Genomic DNA, 16,504 nt, shown 5'->3' with positions numbered 1-16,504 from the left:
TACGAATTGGAAAGGGGGCCAGCCCCCTTTCCTTCTCTCTTTCTTTCCTTTCCTTCCCCTCCTAGTTGGACTAGGAAAGGGGGGAACCTACTCCTAGTAGTAGTAGGATTCCCCCCTTGGGGCGCACCCCATGAGGCCGGCCGGCCCCCTCTTCCACTCCTTTATATACGGGGGAGGGGGGAACCCCATAGACACACAAGTTGATTTCTTAGCCATGTGCAGTGCCCCCCTCCACAGATTTCCACCTTGGTCATATTATCATAGTGCCTAGGTGAAGCCCTGCGTCTGTAACTTCATCATCACCGTCAACACGCCATCGTGCTGACCAAACTCTCGCTCGGCCTTAGCTGGATCTAGAGTTCGAGGGACGTCACCGAGATGAATGTGTGCAGATCGCGGAGGTGCCGTGCGTTCGGTACTTGATCAGTTGGATCGCGAAGACGTTCGATTACATCAACCACGTTATTCAACGCTTGCGCTTTCGGTCTACGAGGGTATGTAGACACACTCTCCCCTCTCGTTTCTATGCATCTCCTAGATAGATCTTGCGTGATCATAGGAAATTTTTGCGTTCCCCAACACCACCCCATTGTAGATGCTATGCAGGGTGTTTCCGTAATAACAAAACAACCCTTAGCCGACGTCTCGGTGCCCGAAGGCGGTTGTGTTAGCGGAAAACAAGGCAATCAGATATGCGGGCTTTATAACTTTCACTTAGTCATAGGAGCTTTAAACTGGGGAAGCTAGCTATGAGCCCCGATTAGTGTTCGACACCAACCGAAGTCTAGCCATTAACACTTTGGCCAATGTTATGAAAGGCCCATCGTTTATCATGGGGTAATTGGTATCGATCTATAGTTTGACACCGTCATCGGATCGCTGACCAGTTTATGCCCATTGTGACGGTCAGTTTTTGGCTTTCTCCACTAATGTGCTTAACCATTCGAGTTGGAAGCACAATCGTAGTGGTTCTCCCTTTGCACACCTAGCCGAACAAAGCGAGACATAGGAGGCAAGCACATGAGCCGGGCAACCCAACTATTGACCGAAGACACAATCCAAAACCGATGCATATATAGCAGTATCCGAGAATGTTTTTGCCGAATCTCTAAAGGTGTCCAGCGTTGCACTGCGAGACTTATGCTGGAAACACACAAATAGTTTAAAAGTGCTATAGGCTTGGAAAACCAAAAAACTTTAGTAAAAACTTTACGCTCGAACTAAATCAAGTCATTTGGTGCCAATCCAAAAATTGGTCTTACTTTTGTGCTTCTGTCGTGCATTAATATAACACATCCGATCTCAAGACTTCAAGCGGGCCAGCTTACGGCTGCAACCTCCTATCCCGAAGGCAGAGTACTGCTCATTAAGCCAGTTTAGGGAATGAAACTCGAGCAACATTAGAGAGAAAACATGCTATCCGGCTATTGACCGCACTCGAGTCGAGAAAGGAGTGGTAGAAAAAGACTTTGCAATGACTTAGAAGAAGAACACTTATTATAAAATGGCTCATATAAATTTAAGAGCCCTAGTTAACACGGATAAAGAAAAGTGGTTTTTAACGAACCTCGTTTTTGACAAACATGTTTTAGCATAAATATAATGTTTGGTCGAACCGAACAAGAATTAAAAAACCTACGCATGGAAGCGACTGATACGTCTCCAATGTATCTATAATTTTTTATTGTTCCATCCTATTATATTATGAACCTTGGATGTTTTATATGCATTTATTTGCTATTTTATATGATTTTTGGGACTAACCTATTAACCCAGAGCCCAGTGCCAGTTTCTGTTTTTTCCTTGTTTTAGAATATCGCAAAAAAGAAAAATCAAACGGAGGCCAATTGACCTGAAACTTCACGGAACTTATTTTTGGATTAGAAGAAGCCCAGAAGACTTGGAGTCCACATAAGGGAAGATTCGAGAAGGCCACGAGGTAGGGGGCGCGCCCTCCACCCTCGTGGGCCCCTCGTGGCTCCCCTAACATACTTCTTCCCCCTATATATCTCCATATACCCTAAAAACATCAAGGAGCACAATAGATCGGGAGTTCCGCCGCCAGAATCCTCCGTAGCCACCAAAAGACAATCTAGACCCGTTCCGGCACCCTACCGGAGGGGGAATCCCTCTCCGGTGGCCATCTTCATCATCCTGGTGCTCTCCATGACGAGGAGGGAGTAGTTCTCCCTCGGGGCTGAGGGTATGTACCAGTAGCTATGTGTTTGATCTCTCTCTCTCTCATGCTCTTGAGGTGGTACGATCTTGATGTATCGCGAGCTTTGCTATCATATTTGGATCCTATGATGTTTCTCCCCCCTCTACTCTCTTTTAATGGATTGAGTTTCCCCTTTGAAGTTATCTTATCGGATTGAGTCTTTAAAGATTTGAGAACACTTGATGTATGTCTTGCCGTGGATATGTGTGGTGACAATGGGATATCACGTGATTCACTTGATGTATGTTTTGGTGATCAACTTGCGGGTTTCGCCCATGAACCTATGCATAGGGGTTGGCACACGTTTTCGTCGTGATTCTCCGGTAGAAACTTTGGGGCACTCTTTGAGGTCCTTTGTGTTGGTTGAATAGATGAATCTGAGATTGTGTGATGCATATCGTATAATCATACCCACGGATACTTGAGGTGACATTGGAGTATCTAGGTGACATTAGGGTTTTGGTTGATTTGTGTCTTAAGGTGTTATTCTAGTACGAACTCTAGGGCTGTTTGTGACACTTATAGGAATAGCCCAACGGATTGATTGGAAAGAATAACTTTGAGGTGGTTTCGTACCCTACCACAATCTCTTCGTTTGTTCTCCGCTATTAGTGACTTTGGAGTGACTCTTTGTTGCATGTTGAGGGATGGTTATGTGATCCAATTATGCTATTATTATTGAGGGAACTTGCACTAGTGAAAGTATGAACCCTAGGCCTTGTTTCAATGCATTGCAATACCGTTTACGCTCACTTTTATCATTAGTTACCTTGCTGTTTTTATATTTTCAGATTACAAAAACCTATATCTACTATCCATATACCACTTGTATCACCATCTCTTCGCCGAACTAGTACACCTATACAATTTACCATTGTATTGGGTGTGTTGGGGACACAAGGGACTCTTTGTTATTTGGTTGCAGGGTTGCTTGAGAGAGACCATCTTCATCCTTCGCCTCCCAAGGATTGATAAACCTTAGGTCATCCACTTGAGGGAAATTTGCTACTGTCCTACAAACCTCTGCACTTGGAGGCCCAACAACATCTACAAGAAGAAGGTTGCGTAGTAGACATCAAGCTCTTGTCTGGCGCCGTTGCCGGGGAGGCTAGTGCTTGAAGGTATATCTTTAGATCTTGCAATCGAGTCTTTTACTTTCTTGTTTTATCACTAGTTTAGTCTATAAAAGAAAACTATAAAAAAATGGAATTGAGTTTGTCTCATACGCTTCACCTTTTTAATATCTTTCGTGAGTATGATGGGAAGGATAATTATGCTCAAGTGCTAGAAGAAGAAATCTATAAAATGTTTGGCACTAAATATTTGAATGATGAGCATGATTGCAATGTTGTTAGTATTAATTCCTTGAATATCCATGATGCTAATGATATGCAAATCCACAATCTTGGGGAAGCTATGTTTGATGAAGATGATATTTTTTGTCCCCCAAGCTTTGATGAGCAAATTTACTATGATGAAAGAATGCCTCCTATCTATGATGATTATTGTGATGACATGTATGCTTTAAATAATAATGATAACCATGAAACTTGTCATCTTGATCTTAATTTTCAATCACATGATAGTTATTTTGTTGAGTTTGCTCCCACTATTATTCATGAGAAGAAATTTGCTTATGTGGAGAGTAGTAAATTTTATATGCTTGTAGATCATGAAAAGAATGCTTTAGGTGATGGTTATATTGTTGAATTCATTCATGATGCTACTGACAAATATTATGAGGGAGGAATATATGCTTGTAGGAATTGCAATAATATCAAGTTTCCTCTCTATGTGCTTAAAGTTTTGAAGTTATGCTTGTTTTGCCTTCCTATGCTAGTTGATTCTTGTTCCCACAAGTTGTTTGCTCACAAAATCCCTATGCATAGTAAGTGGGTTAGACTTAAATGTGCTAGTAATATTCTTCATGATGCTCTCTTAATGTTACAATTCTTATCTTTTATATGAGCATCATTGCAATCATCATGCCTAGCTAGGGGCGTTAAACGATAGCGCTTGTTGGGAGGCAACCCAATTTTATTTTAGTTCCTTTCTTTTTGTTCCTGTTTATTAATAAATAATTCATATATCCTCTTTTTAGATGTGGTTTTATTCTTTTAATTAGTGTTTGTGCCAAGTAGAACCTTTGGAAAGACTTGGGGAAAGTCTTGTTGATCATGCTGTAAAAAACAGAAACTTTAGCACTCACGAGAAACACTGCCATTTTTATTTGGAGAGTGATATTTAGTTAATTATTTTTGCATATGATTAATAGATAAATTACTCAGGTCCATTAATTTATTTGAGAATTTTATGAGTTCCATAAGTATACGTTTGATCCAGATTACTACAGACTTTTCTGTTTTTGACAGATTCTGTTTTTCATGTGTTGTTTACTTATTTTGATGAATCTATGGCTAGTAAAAGAGTTTATAAACCATAGATAAGTTGTAATACAGTAGGTTTAACACCAATATAAATAAAAATCATTTCATTACAGTACCTTGAAGTGGTGATTTATTTTCTTATACTAACGGAGCTTATGAGTTTTCTGTTAAGTTTTGTGTTGTGAAGTTTTCAAGTTTTGGGTAAAGATTGGATGGATTATGGAATAAGGATTGGCAAGAGCCTAAGCTTGGGTATGCCCAAGGCACCCCAAGGAAACATTCAAGGACAACCAAGAGCCTAAGCTTGGGGATGCCCCAGAAGGCATCCCCTCTTTCGTCTTCATTCATCGGTAACTTTACTTGGAGCTATATTTTTATTCACCACATGATATGTGTTTTGCTTGGAGCGTCAATTTATTTTGTTAAGATTTTCTTGCTGTTATTTTGAACAATGTATTGCATCTTTTATTTCAATAAAAGTGGCATTGATAGCATTTACTATGCCTATTTTAGAAGTCCACATGTTGCTGTTTGAAAACAGAAAGTTTACCGCTGTTGCAATAATTCCCTAGAAAAGTCAGATTGCGATAAAATGTTGAAAGTTTTTGCATATTAAGCTCTGATAAATTTACTACAGTGGGAATTTTCTTTCATAATTTTTGGAGTTAGGGAAGTATGGACCTTGCTGCACTCTTCACAGACTGTCCTGTTTAGGCAGATTGCTGTTATGTTTGCATTGTTTGCATATGTTTGCTTCTTTAATGATTCTATTTGAGGATAGGACTATTAAATATGCAGAGGAATTTAGTATGCAATGTTTAATAATAATTTTAGTGATTTTCTACAGTAGAGTATGATAAGGTTTTTGCAATGGTTTATAACAACTTATCTTACGAGTCTTTGTTGAGTTTTGTGTGGATGAAGCTTTTGAGATTTAGGGAGACCGTGATATGAGAGGAATTAAGGAGACACAAAAGCTCAAGCTTGGGGATGAAAAAGGCATCCCAAGATAATATTTCAAGAATTCTCAAGCGTCTAAGCTTGGGGATGCTCCGGTTGGCATCCCACCTTTCTTCTTCAACAACTATCGGTTAGTATCGGTTGATCCTAAGTTTTTGCTTCTTCACATGATGTTCGCTATTCTTAGAATGCAATTTTCTTTTTCTTTGCTTGCTGTTTGAATAAAATACCAAGATCTTAAATTCTTAAATGTTACAGAGTCTTCACATAGTTGCATAATTATTCGACTACTCATTGATCTTCACTTATATCTTTCGGAGTAGTTTGTTGTTGCTCTAGTGCTTCACTTATATCTTTTTAGAGCACGGTGGTGGTTTTATTTTATAAGAATTAATGAACTCTCATGCTTCACTTATATCATTTTGAGAGTCTTTAGAACAGCATGGTAATTTGCTTTGGTTATGAAACTAGTCCTAATATGATGGGCATCCAAGAGGGATATAATAAAAACTTTCATATAAAGTGCATTGAATACTATGAGAAGTTTGATACTTGATGATTGTTTTGAGATATGAAGATGGTGATATTAGAGTCATGCTAGTTGAGTAGTTGTGAATTTGAGAAATACTTGTGTTGAAGTTTGTGATTCCCGTAGCATGCACGTATGGTGAACCGTTATGTGATGAAGTCGGAGCATGATTTATTTATTGATTGCCTTCCTTATGAGTGGCGGTCGGGGACGAGCGATGGTCTTTTCCTACCAATCTATCCCCCTAGGAGCATTGGCATAGTACTTTGTTTCGATAACTAATAGATTTTTGCAATAAGTATGTGAGTTATTTATGACTAATGTTGAGTCCATGGATTATACGCACTCTCACCTTTCCACCATTGCTAGCCTCTCTAACACCGCGCACCTTTCGCCGGTATCATACACCTACCATATCCTTCCTCAAAACAGCCACCATACCTACCTATTATGGCATTTCCATAGCCATTCCGAGATATATTGCCATGCAACTTTCCACCGTTCCGTTATTATGACACGCTTCATCATTGTCATATTGCTTTGCATGATCATGTAGTTGACATCATATTTGTGGCAAAGCCACCATTCATAATTCTTTCATACATGTCACTCATGCGTCATTGCACATCCCGGTACACCGCCGGAGGCATTCATATAGAGTCATATCTTGTTCTAAGAATCGAGTTGTAATTATTGAGTTGTAAGTAAATAAAAGTGTGATGATCATCATTATTAGAGCATTGTCCCAGTGAGGAAAGGATGATGGAGACTATGATTCACCCACAAGTCGGGATGAGACTCCGAACGAAAATAAATAAATAAAAGAGGCCAAAGAAGCCCAAATAAAAAAAGAGAAAAGAGGCCATAAAAAAGAGAAGGCCCAAATAAAAAAATAAAAATAAAAAAAGAATGAGAGAAAAAGAGAGAAGGGGCAATGCTACTATCCTTTTACCACACTTGTGCTTCAAAGTAGCACCATGATCTTCATGATAGAGAGTCTCCTATGTTGTCACTTTCATATACTAGTGGGAAATTTTCATTATAGAACTTGGCTTGTATATTCCAATGATGGGCTTCCTCAAAATGCCCTAGGTGTTCGTGAGCAAGCGAGTTGGATGCACACCCACTAGTTTCTTTTGTTGAGCTTTCATACATTTATAGCTCTAGTGCATCCGTTGCATGGCAATCCCTACTCACTCACATTGATATCTATTAATGGGCATATCCATAGCCCGTTGATACGCCTAGTTGATGTGATACTATCTTCTCCTTTTTGTCTTCTCCACAGCCACCATTCTATTCCACCTATATTGCTATATCCATGGCTCACGCTCATGTATTGCGTGAAGAATTAAAAAGTTTGAGAACACCAAAAGTATGAAACAATTGCATGATTTAAATATTTTGTGCGGTGAAGATGGAGCATAGCCAGACTATATGATTTTGTAGGGATAGCTTTCTTTGGCCATGTTATTTTGAGAAGACATGATTGCTTTGTTAGTATGCTTGAAGTATTATTATTTTTATGTCAATATTAAACTTTCATCTTGAATCTTATGGATCTGAAATATTCTTGCCACAATAAAGAAGAATTACTTAGAGAAATATGTTAGGTAGCATTCCACATCAAAAATTCTGTTTTTTATCATTTACCTACTCGAGGACGAGCGGGAATTAAGCTTGGGGATGTTGATACGTCTCCAATGTATCTATAATTTTTGATTGTCCCATGCTATTATATTATCAACCTTGGATGTTTTATATGCATTTATATGCTATTTTATATGATTTTTGGGACTAACCTATTAACCCAGAGCCCAGAGCCAGTTTCTGTTTTTCCTTGTTTTAGAATATCGCAGAAATGGAAAATCAAACGGAGGCCAATTGACCTGAAACTTCACGGAACTTATTTTTGGATCAGAAGAAGCCCCGAAGACTTGGAGTCCATGTAAGGGAAGCTTAGAGGAGGCCATGAGGTAGGGGGGCGCGCCCACCCCCCTGGGCGCGCCCTCCACCCTCGTGGGCCCCTCGTGGCTCCCCTGACGTACTTCTTCCACCTATATATCTCCATATACCCTAAAAACATCAGAGAGCACAATAGATCGGGAGTTCCCTCGCCAGAAGCCTCCGTAGCCACCGAAACCCAATCTAGACCCGTTCCGGCACCCTGCCGGAGGGGGAATCCCTCTCCGGTGGCCATCTTCATCATCCTGGTGCTCTGCATGACGAGGAGGGAGTAGTTCTCCCTCGGGGTTGAGGGTATGTACCAGTAGCTATGTGTTTGACCTCTCTCTCTCGTGTTCTTGAGGTGGTACGATCTTGATGTATCGCGATCTTTGCTATCATATTTGGATCCTATGATGTTTCTTCCCCCTCTACTCTCTTGTAATGGATTGAGTTTCCCCTTTGAAGTTATCTTATCGGATTCAGTCTTTAAAGATTTGAGAACACTTGATGTATGTCTTGCTGTGGATATCTGTGGTGACAATGGGATATCACGTGATTCACTTGATGTATGTTTTGGTGATCAACTTGTGGGTTCTGCCCATGAACCTATGCATAGGGGTTGGCACACGTTTTCGTCGTGATTCTCCGGTAGAAACTTTGGGGCATTCTTTGAGGTCCTTTGTGTTGGTTGAATAGATGAATCTGAGATTGTGTGATGCATATCGTATAATCATACCCACGGATACTTGAGGTGACATTGGAGTGTCTAGGTGACATTAGGGCTTTGCTTGATTTGTGTCTTAAGGTGTTATTCTAGTACGAACTCTAGGGCTGTTTGTGACACTTATAGGAATAGCCCAACGGATTGATTGGAAAGAATAACTTTGAGGTGGTTTCGTACCCTACCATAATCTCTTCGTTTGTTCTCCGTTATTAGTGACTTTGGAGTGCTCTTTGTTGCATGTTGAGGGATAGTTATGTGATCCAATTATGCTATTATTGTTGAGGGAACTTGCACTAGTGAAAGTATGAACCGTAGGCCTTGTTTCCTAGCATTGCAATACCGTTTACACTCACTTTTATCATTAGTTACCTTGCTGTTTTTATATTTTGAGATTACAAAAACCTATATCTACTATCCATATACCACTTGTATCACCATCTCTTCGTCGAACTAGTGCACCTATACAATTTAGCATTGTATTGGGTGTGTTGGGGACACAAGAGACTCTTTGTTATTTGGTTGCAGGGTTGCTTGAGAGAGACCATCTTCATCCTACACCTCCCACGAATTGATAAACCTTAGGTCATCCACTTGAGTGAAATTTGCTACTGTCCTACAAACCTCTGCACTTGGAGGCCCAACAACATCTACAAGAAGAAGGTTGCTAGCTTGTTAATGTGCTCGGTGTCGATGCGCGGCCTGAGCTTATGGAGGGACGAGGTCCGAACTCTCATGCCGGTCCCAAGGTGGCGGAGCGAAGAGCTCGACACTCTGAAGTGGCGACATAGCACGGCTAATGTGGCAGGGTGGAACCTCCAGTCCGACTGAGGTGACGGAGCAGGCCGACAGTATGACGCCGAAGTCCATGGTGTGGGTTAATGAAGTGATGACAAAGCCTCGGTCCAGCCGAGGTGACATGGTATGTCGGTACGCCGAGGTGAGAGCGCTGCCCAACCTGGATCATTTACCTGTGCACAGAAAATAGTGCAAGCCGGAGATAATAGTAGTAATAATAAAATAAAATAAAAATTCGATGCATAATTAATAATTTATGCAAAGTGAGTAATAAAAGAAATATGGCCCATGTGCCGAACACTCAATGAGATAGAGATCTCTCAGGGATGCCGAAGTCCCCGAGGCAACCAAACATGTCGGTGTGGCAATTCGACCAATAAGGTGATCACGCGAGCCGATTTACGTCGATTGGGACGACGGCGTCAGCTTGCCAAAGTGACCGGGTGATGCAGCCGCAGTCCAAAAAATAATAATATAAATATAGAAGAAAAACCTCGCATAATTGATTTACACAAAATATTTTTTAAAAGAGATGTGGCCTGGCTTCGAAGCCAATGTCGATGCAGGGCACTGGCGTGACAAAGCCTGTATTCACAGGGCGGTCCGAGTCCCCGATGAGGCGTTCGCCGAACTGCGGACGGGAAACTGAACGAACCATCACGCAACCATCATTAATGCGGCCATCACTTGACAGACCTGTGTACAAATGTTGGAAAAAACCAGAGTGATAATTCCTCAGAAAAAGTAAACCCCACAAGAAAAACTTACTAGGATTAATATCACCTGGTTATCTGTTGTAGCAGTCTGAAGAAAGGTTACTCCCAAAATTGGGACTCAATTCGCACACCCATTGCCTGATGGGCGATGAAGCGACAACATGGCGATGCTGGCAAAGGTTAGCTCGCTGAGGCAAAGCCCCCGGTCCAGCTAATGTGACGAAGTTGGTCGGCTGGTGACGCCAAAGTCTCCGGAGTAGGTTGATGAAGAGATGTCGAAGCCCCGGGTCTAGCCGAGGTGACGGAGCGGGTCGGTAAGGAGATGTTGCAGCTGCCATGTCAGCCAAGGTGTTGAAGCAGTTCGGCGTGATGGACATCGTCTTGAAGAAGCAACAGTGCGGCCATGCCAACACAGGTCGTGACTTGTGACGCGGTCAATGTCGGCTTGATGAAGTGACCGTGCGACGATGCCGGTGTGCCCGCTTCGTGTAATCCGTGGGGCAGCGATGTTGATAATGATTTATCCTTAGCGATGCAGAACTCTTGTTTGGCTCGCCGAGATGATGATTCGAAGAAGTCGAGCTCGGCTCAACAAAGCGACGACGTGTCTACCACAGGTCGGCGGCCGTGGAGCAATGTTGCCAGACTAATTTGACACCAGCGTGATGGTGAAGAATACCTCAGAGAAGGCTTATAATTTTATTGGCACGTGTTTAAGAACAATGCACAGTACCATAGGAAGAGATTCTTCCAAAAAGGATGTCCAATATCCCGTTCATGAAGAAAGATGAACTCAGATCGGATTTGTATTCGCGCAGAAAACAGATCCGAAAAGTGATGCTCTAATCGGAAGGTTCCCGGAGTTTGAACGGCCGGATCAGGCTGAAATTTTGAGATGTGGTAGATATGGAAATTCCACAGAAGATGAACAGTTGGATCATCCAAATAACCTCCGAACTAGGATCTGAAGACCACGCCCTAAACTCGTCCAGATTCCCTTGCAGACTCGACAGGCCTCCGGTATATCAGAGATCGCCGGAGATTCCTCCATCGAAAGGCGATGAAATTTTACAGGGTTGTTGTATACTCAATTCCACCAAAGGGTTCACCAAATCAACTTCAGAGGAGATAGTGGCAGCGAAAACAAGTCTGTTGTACAAAAAAAATTGTGCGATCGCATGAGGGCAATATTGACGACGAGCCCCCAGGCTCCATGGATGACTTTTCCATGGTCTTGGTTGAGATTTGAGCTGATGATGATGAAAGTATCCGTCTGATCTTGATGATCTAACGTGGAGTGCGGTCCTCGGTCCAGCCGAGGTGACCAGTCGAGCCGGCAACAAAGATGCCGACATCGACCATAAAGCTCGGCTCCGATGCGTAGATCGTGCCGGAGACAATCTGAATTCCCATCACACCGTGGCGACTGCCAGCAACCTCTCAATTAAAGCACCAATGTTGGTTCTATATTCGGCATATCTCATAGTAGGGGTCCTAAGCTAGGCGTCTTGGAGCGATGGTAACATGGACACGGGATTTTACCCAGGTTCGGGCGCTCTTGATGGAGGTAAAACCCTATGTCCTGCTTTTGATTGTATTCATATGGGAGATAGTATGGAGTACATGTGTCTACCACAAGATTGTTCTAATGAATATTAGATGTTCTATTGACTAGCCTGGCCTCGGTTTATATAAAACACCAGAGGCCTAGGATTTTAGGAGAGTCCTCGGCTTGTGCACCAAGTCTTGTTGAAACTTCCTTGTATGCGGCATGGGCTGCCTGAAGTGGCCCATGAGTGAACCGTCATGGGGTCCTTGGCTCGACCCACCTGATCATGGGACGACGTGGTGAGTAGCCCCTAGTCCAGGACACCGTCAGTCGTGCGCTCGACAGGAGGTGCAGGCGCAGGCGCCCCCTGCCGCGGTAACGGAACAACGACGATAGTTGGAAAGGAGCCACCGGCTACTAGGGGGTGTGTGCACCACGCGATGTGCTAGCGGTGAGAGGGTGGTGTGCACCAAACACAGGTATGCAAAAACCTTGGCGAAGGTTGGGTCGGGGATGAGCATGAGGTTGGCCGCCACGTCGGTGAACTCCTCGTCGAGGCCGGTAATGAGGGTGCCAAGGAGGAGGTCATCAGAGACCTTCTCGCCGATGTCGCGGAGCTCGTCGCAAAGGCACTTTAGGCACGTGCAGAAATCGTTCATGGAGGAGGTATTTTGATGGAACCCGAAGAATTCTTGCTGAAGGAAGATGAGCCACTGAAGCCGGTTGTTGGTGAAGAGACCATTAAGCTTTGTCCAAACAGAGTAGTCATCATCATCATCATCCTACACAACCGTGTAAAAAAGATTCTTTGAGATGGTTAGATAAAACCAGTGGATGAGAGTAGCTTCAACGACTGACCACTCGGCGTCCAACTTCATGGCCTTCACGTCAGCGGGGCCGTCGATCTGCTCCTGGAGGTGGTACTCACGAAAGATGAGGTTGAAGTAGGTCTTCCATGAGTAATAGGAGGAATCCTTTTAGGAGTGACGGACGGGAACGCGATCGAGGATGTTGAGATCACGGGTGTCTTCGGTGGAGACAAGATTGTGGCCAGCAAAGGGCTTTGAGCCACCGAAGATGGAGGAGGAAGAGCCCATGGTGGTGGTGTGGGAGGAGGAGAGGTTCGGCTTGGGAAGGAAGGGAAGGAAGGAATGGTGGGCGGCGGCAAGGAAACTACGACAACCGGTGAGTTAGGAGGGGGAGTAGGCGCGACAGCAGGGAGGCAGTGGCAGCTGTGCGGTGGCGGCGGCGGAAGCTTAGGTTAGGAATTTTTCGGTAACTAGTACCATCTATATAGACAATATTTGGATCAATGAATTGTATTGATCATATACCATAGCATATATAGAGTACATGGGCAGCGAGATCTCAACCATATCCGCATTAAAAGGGAAGGTTTGGGAGACATCTCTAGACTAGGAACAATAAAACGAAATCCTAGCTGCCTAATGTACATGCGATAATATCCGTGCTCAACAAAAGCCACAGATGGTGAAGGCTGGTGCAGGCATGTTGGATGCACATGTGCATACTTGGCTTTTCAGCATGAGAGCGGAGAAGTTGGGGAGCACCATGACGATGATTATGCCGTGGTTGAAGATAATGACCTGCTTGGGTCTAGATGCAGATTATTGTGTTGCAGGAGTCTCCCCCAAAGGTTCAGAAACGATGACACGGAGCTCCGGACATCTTCATGTTTTATTGGTTGTTTTAGGGTGCCTTTTGTTATTCTATTTTTTTGTGTATGTTAGGGTGTGCTTGTACCGTTAAGGACTTTGTATTAGGTCATGATTTGAATACAAATTCACTTTCTTAAAAAAAGAACCAAAGTACCACTAACTTAGGCCATCTCCAATGCACGACTCCATCCGGTTCGGATGTATCCAGTTTGGTCCGAACAAACACACGCCGTAGCCCGGCACGCGATCCCATCCCCAAATTTTGTCCATTTGGCATCCAGACCACCCGATTTCTGGCGCAAACTTGCGCCCGGTTTGTGTCCAGATGGACGGTGAACGCACGCCCATGCGCCTGCTCTGTGTCTGGCTCGGGCTCATGTGGCAGCTGCCCACCTACCTCCCACCGCCCGCATTTACAGTGCACGGGCGGGCGGACCCACCTGCCAGCCACCCATTCACAGCGGTTGCCATCCTTTTCAATGTGGAAGCCATGGACCGGCCAATCCACACTTCCACTCTGAAGGAAATATGCCCTAGAGGCAATAAAAAAGTTGGTATTTATATTTCCTTATATCATGATAAATGTTTATTATTCATGCTAGAATTGTATTAACCGGAAACTTGATACATGTGTGGATGCATAGACAAAACTAAGTGTCCCTAGTATGCCTCTACTTGACTAGCTCGTTAATCAAAGATGGTTAAGTTTCCTGACCGTAGACATGTGTTATCATTTTATGAACGGGATCACATCGTTAGGAGAATGATGTGATGGACCAGACCCATCCGTTAGCTTAGCATAATGAATGTTAAGTTTTATTGTTATTGCTTTCTTCATGACTTATACATATTCCCCTAACTATGAGATTATGCAACTCCCGAATACCGGAGGAACACCTTGTGTGCTATCAAACGTCACAACGTAACTGGGTGATTATAAAGATGCTCTATAGGTGTCTTCGATGGTGTTTATTGAGTTGGCATAGATCGAGATTAGGATTTGTCACTCCATGTATCAGAGAGGTATCTCTGGTCCCTCTCGGTAATGCACATCACTATGAGCCTTGCAAGCAATGTGACTAATGACTTAGTTACGAGATGATGCATTACAAAACAAGCAGAGACTTGCCGATAACGAGATTGAACTAGGTATGAGGATACCGATGATCAAATCTCGGGCAAGTAACATACCGATGACAAAGGGAATGACGTATGTTGTTATGCGGTTTGACCGATAAAGATCTTCATAGAATATGTAGGAACCAATATGAGCATCCAGGTTCCGCTATTGGTTATTGACCTGAGATGCGTCTCGATCATTTCTACATAGTTCTCGAACCCGTAGGGTCCGCACGCTTAACATTCAATGACGATTTGTATTATGAGTTATGTGATTTGATGACCGAAGTTTGTACGGGGTCCCGAATGAGATCACGGACATGACGAGGAGTCTCTAAATGGTAAGAGGTAAAGATCGATATATTGGAAGGTTATATTCGGACACTGGAATGGTTCCGAAGTGTTTCGGGTATTTTTTGGAGTACTAGGAGGTTACCTGACCCCCCCCCGGAAGAAGTTGGCCTTAATGGGCTTTAGTGGAAAGGAGAGAAGGGCCTCAAGGGGTGGCCGCGGCCCCCCCATGGCTTGTCCGAATTGGACTAGGAGGGGGCGGCGCCCCCTCTTTCCTTCTCCCCTCTTCCTCCTTCCCTCCTTCTCCTTGTTGGAATAGGAAAAGGGGGGGGGCAAATCCTACTTGGACCGGGAGTCCAAGTAGGAATTCCCCTTTGGCGCGCCCCCCTTGGGCCGGCCTCCTTCCCCCCTCCTTTATATACGTGGGAGGGGGCACCCCAAAGGTCACCAAGTCTTCTCTTAGTCGTGTGCAGTGCCCCCCTCCACAGTTACACACCTCGATCATATCGTTGTAGTGCTTAGGCGAAGCCCTGTGCCGGTAACTTCATCATCATCGTCAACACGCCATCGTGCTGACGAAACTCTCCCTCGCCCTCAACTGGATCAAGAGCTTGAGGGAAGTCATCGAGCTGAACGTGTGCTAAACATGGAGGTGTCGTACGTTCGGTGCTAGGATCGGTTGGATCGCAAAGACGTTCGACTACATCAACCGCGTTACTAAACGCTTTCGCTTTCAGTCTACAAGGGTACATGGACACACTCTCCCCTCTCGTTGCTATGCATCTCCTATATAGATCTTGTGTGATTGTAGGATTTTTTTTTGAAATACTATGTTCCCCAACAGTGGTATCAAAACCAGGTCTATGCATAGATGTTATATGCACGAGTAGAACACAATGAGTTGTGGACGACAATAGTCATACTGCTTACCAGCAACATCTTTGATTTGGATGAAGCGGCCCGGACCGACATTACATGACTGCGTTCATGAGACTGGTTCTACCGACGTGCTTTGCACACAGGTGGTTGGCGGTGTCTGTTTCTCCAATTTTAGTTGAATCAAGTTTGACTATGGCCCGTCCTTGTTGAAGGTTAAAATAGCACACTTGACGAAAAATCATTGTGGTTTTGATGCGTAGGTAAGAACGGTTCTATATAGAAGCTCGTAGCAGCCACGTAAAACTTGCAACAACAAAGTAGAGGCCATCTAACTTGTTTTTGCAGGGCATGTTGTGATGTGATATGGTCAAGACGTGATGATATATAAATTGTTGTATGAGATGATCATGTTTTATAAAAGTTATCAGCAACTGGCAGGAGCTTTATGGTTGTCGCTTTATTGTATGAAATGCAATCGCCATGTAATTGCTTTACTTTATCACTAAGCGGTAGCAATAGTCGTCGAAGCAATAGTTGGCGAGATGAAAACGATGCTATGATGGAGATCAAGGTGTCAAGACAGTGACGATGGTGATCATGACGGTGCTTTGGAGATGGAGATCAAAGGCACAAGGTGATGATGGCCATATCATATCACTTATATTGATTGCATGTGATGTTTATCCTTTATGCATCTTATTTTGCTTAGTA

The sequence above is a fragment of the Triticum aestivum genome, chromosome 3A (assembly GCF_018294505.1).
Source record: "Triticum aestivum cultivar Chinese Spring chromosome 3A, IWGSC CS RefSeq v2.1, whole genome shotgun sequence".
Classification (NCBI taxonomy): domain Eukaryota; kingdom Viridiplantae; phylum Streptophyta; class Magnoliopsida; order Poales; family Poaceae; genus Triticum; species Triticum aestivum.
The sequence above is the reverse complement of the archived record's forward strand: the minus strand, read 5'-3'. Positions refer to the sequence as shown.